This window comes from Lactuca sativa, chromosome 4 (genome assembly GCF_002870075.4).
Source record: "Lactuca sativa cultivar Salinas chromosome 4, Lsat_Salinas_v11, whole genome shotgun sequence".
NCBI classification, from domain to species: Eukaryota; Viridiplantae; Streptophyta; class Magnoliopsida; order Asterales; family Asteraceae; genus Lactuca; species Lactuca sativa.
Genome location: NC_056626.2, coordinates 97,652,702 through 97,657,152, shown reverse-complemented (window position 1 = coordinate 97,657,152; position 4,451 = coordinate 97,652,702). Strand labels below are relative to the sequence as shown.

General features: G+C 29.7%; 1 long non-coding RNA gene across 1 annotated transcript; it reads right to left on the bottom strand.

Annotated features, from left to right (window-relative positions):
- Positions 1-1,614: 1,614 nt before the first annotated feature.
- On the bottom strand, positions 1,615-3,389 carry LOC122197332 (uncharacterized). Its single transcript, XR_006190560.2, has 2 exons — positions 3,004-3,389; positions 1,615-1,818 (listed from the first exon to the last, which is right to left on the bottom strand). It is a non-coding gene; the product is annotated as an uncharacterized LOC122197332 (long non-coding RNA).
- Between the last annotated feature and the right edge of the window lie 1,062 nt (positions 3,390-4,451).

Genomic DNA, 4,451 nt, shown 5'->3' with positions numbered 1-4,451 from the left:
TTTTCATCATAAATTTAGAATGTTTGTTTTAAATTTTGTTGATAAAATATGATTATTTTCATGAAGGTTTGAAGTTTTGAAAATCCAATTCTAAGTATGTACATTTTTGGCTCCTCAAAAATCAAAATTGATGTTATAATTAGATTATGTAGACTCAAGTAACAAAATTAAATGATAAATTTGAAGTGTTTGATAAATTTGTAAAATAACAATGGCAAAATGTGAAAATGCTCTGGTTGCAAAACATGTTAATAATTGGTTTGTGTGCGTGTCATTGCTCATTGTGAATTGTTGTACAAAACCTACTTTTTTTTTCCTACATTTATTGATTAGAAAGTGAAAGATATATTTATTTCTAATCTAGAGAAGGTAATTTTTCGGCTAACAACCTACGAATCTAGATTCTTTTGTTTTGTTAATGGTTTATATACTCATTGACATAAATAGATGCTTGTTATGGAAATTGAAGGACGAATATCATAAATCAGGAGTTAGCATCAATTATCACTCTTATGTATTAGTTTTTTCACACTGAAGAGTAATTATGGTGTTAACATTAAGGTGGTTGCTTCCCTTTTTTCTCCTTTATCTTTAGAATGATAAGAAGTGGTTTTTGGTCTTTTGTTCTCATTATCTTTTATGTTCTCTGTTGCCTAGTTAGGGTTAATGAAATATGTTCCGAATCGTGTGCAAGAAAAGATCATAAAAACGAATTAATTATTGTTTAGTTTTTTTTAATTGAACAAAGAAATTCGATTTTTATGTTTAATTTTTTTGGTCTCATTGTTAGATTTAGGAGACGATTTTAAATTCATTCCAACGATTTTTTTTCATTTATTTCGTGCTCCCCCACATGATGTATGAGTATTGGTGTTGTGCTTACCATCAGTCCATCATGATTTCCAGTCATCCAATGGAAAGTGTTTAGTTTATCATTATACAAATAATTTGATTACATTACACAAAATATATCCTCACTGCACTAATAAACAACTATTGTTTGTGTTTTTTTAATAGCTTTATTATGTGAATTTTGAAATTTTTATGTCGGTCTTGAGGATTTAAATATCTTCAAATGCGTAGGACGAGTTAGAAGAATGTTTATTATCGTTATTATAAGTTTAGTTAGAATACAATAACCTAAACATATATATATATATATATATATATATATATATATATATATATATATATATATATATATATATATATATGTTTAGGTTATTGTATTCTAACTAATTATTATATAGATGTAGGAATGATTGTGGGTCAATCATTTCACTTATTTTAAGAAAGTGATTAATACATATTATTGAATTAAATATAATTGAAAAATACAATCTAATTTAATTACAAGAGTATTTTAGTCAATTAGTATAGATTTAATAAAGAAAAATTGCATATTTTAAGGGATCATAGATTCTATTAATTTTAAAAATCCTATTTTACGAATTATAATTCTTTTAATTTGGACATTAAGATAGAATGTGTTTATGAGTATATTCAAAAATAAAAATATTCTTGAACCACAAAAAAAATAAAAATATTCTTGAACCTATTTCTTGATCATGACTTTAAAACTTCTTGTAGGATAACAACTTCTCGAACCATCAATTGAAGAATAAAAACAAAAATTACATTAATTCTTATAGAATACGGATAACAATTGCTAAGAATTATATTTATTGTTAAAGAATAAAACTAAAAAAAACTTTCAGATCGGGAAAAAACATCAAAATCTAAAAAGACATTAATACATTCTAAAAGAATAATGTTTCTAATAATTTCTTTCAGTTTTGTGTCTTCAAGCATCAACTTCTGTGAAAACAAATCCAATTGTAGCTTAGAATCCAATAAAGCATTAGCAAATGAAAAATAAAAAACTAAATTCCTTTGGAAAAATATGCGGACTTGTGAATTGCACCAAGAATAATCAGTGAGAAAATATCCATATTCCATTCCAACAAAATTGGAATTGTAGAAAATACACAAATCACGGAGGAAATGTCGAGATTTAATTCCCACATAATCGGAATTCGTGATTCCATTCCGACATAATTGAAATTCAAAGATTCAATTATGGAAGAAACACAGCTTACAACATGTATTTAATTGTTCATGATATTTAATCATATAAACACAACCACACTCATATATTCACACAAAATCGGAATTTGCCACCATCTATTGGAAATCAATGTAAATATGATTAAGTTATTCAAACTTACTATTAATAATAAAATATTTGAACAAGCATATGTTAATCAGAAGCAATGAATAAGTATGAAATAGAAGATGAAAAATATTGAGCAAACATATCCTGTATGTATGTATAAGTCAGGACTGTTCAAAAATTTGAGTGGCATGTTGAGACATATAACAAAGCATGCAAGTTTCAGTATGTATAAAATTTTACACAAATCTAGTTTCTAATACAAAACATTTCTTTGGTTAAAATTATAAAAAACAACTTTCCGGGAGGAACAAAAAGATGAACTCCAAAAAGCAAAAAACCAACCAAGATGAAAAGAAAGCAATCACGGGTGTTAAAGCACCACTAAATCTTAATGTGTATTGATCTAAAACTAGCCTCTGCCTTAATGCAATGTATAATTTAGCAAATTGATCCCAAGAGTGCCTCTCAATCTCCAGTTAATGTACTACAGAAACTGATTGTCACATGACATGTTTAATCTAGTATGAATGCTCATCATGCAAACATTAAAGTTATAAATACTTATTTCACCAACCAATAAATACTTGTGATCCTAATCGGAAGAAATCTCCCTACCCCTTACCCCATCCTAAAGAGAAAAGACAGATGATAGGAAGATCGGTAATTATCTCTGTTTACGATCAAAACACATAATTATGCGCACAGATTTCCAAATCAGATTAAGTTGAACGAAAATAGAATCAAAATCAAAATCCAAATCAAATAAATCAAAATAATGACTAAATCAAACGAACTGTTTAATGGTGGATAGGGGAAGAGATACATACCATTGTCTTCTTGAGTGAGGGTAACAACGCCTCCGACATTGGAGGAGCCCTTGAGGACGACGACGATTTTTTGGTCAATAAGGGTTTTAGATGTTGTAAACCTGAGAGCCGATCAATCACAACATCCGATTAGAACTCGTGGAGGATCAGTGAGGGCTTTCCGAACACTTTCTGGTGATGAGAGAGGGGCGACATCGGGGATGGTCGGATCTTTCTAAAGTTCTTCGCCACCTGGATCAATCCGGAGGAGGGCGATGATGGCGGAAGGGTGGGATAGGGCTACTACACCAATGAGTTGTAAAGGGGAGCCATGCGATAGGATGTATACAACGAGGGGTTTTTCGGGTGGGAGATTGAATCTATTGAGGAGCAAGATGCACGCTTACTAATTTATTTAAAAGTCAATGCTACCAGGGAGTATTTATGGAATTCATTTACCAAATTACAACGTAACCCTTATTGATTTATTTAATTATTTAATTTTTATTGGTCCATAATTATTCCTACATCCATATAATAATTAGTTAGAATATATGAACCTCTCTCTCTATATATACATATATATATATATATATATATATATATATATATATATATATATATATATATATATATATATATATGCCCAAAAAATAGGTGTGCCTCTCCTTAACATCCCCAATTTCTTTATGACTTGTGAAAACAAGGCATAAACAATTACTTTGTTCTTATCAACTGCTCTTTGTTATTTCAGAAGCAAAATGTTTGCAGTCTACGGACCATATCTGCATATATCTACACTGAACTGGTGGATCAAACTTATGCAGTATGCAAGTAGAAGACCATTTGTTTTTTAACGTCTGCTGACTAAGAAAATATACTGAAATGTTAATAAACCGATTTTTGAACTTAAAAGATTTTTTCAGCAAAATTTAAATAATTTTAGTTTTACAACATTGAAATATAAATCTTACAACCATAAATAAACACTTAAAAAACCATTCATTTCATATATTACGTTAACTGCTCGACAATTTCATCTTGTAATTTAGTCATATTTTTCCAGTCACAGCAGTACTATGTTCTTCAACCTCGTCTTCATTATTAGCATCAAAACATATGGTTATTTCGAAACGACAAATCAGAGTATATGCACATATTCTGAAAAGCAAAAGACCCATCATTGACAAAAATATAAAATTAATCATCTCAATCAATGTCACAGGTTTTAACGAGATAGTGATTATTTGATATGTGATTTTCTAAGGCTAGAGGGAGTGGCTCGCTAGCCTCATCTCCACCACTCCCATTAAAGTCGCTAGGTCCCTCGCCAAAGAGAGCTCGCTAGCTGGACACCGAGAAGAAAGAGAAAGAGCAAGAGGAAAGAAAGGGAAATCATTGGTTGTCGGCTTCATTTTCTTCTTCTTCTTCTTCTTCTTCTTCTTTCTTCTTTTCAATGATTCGATTGT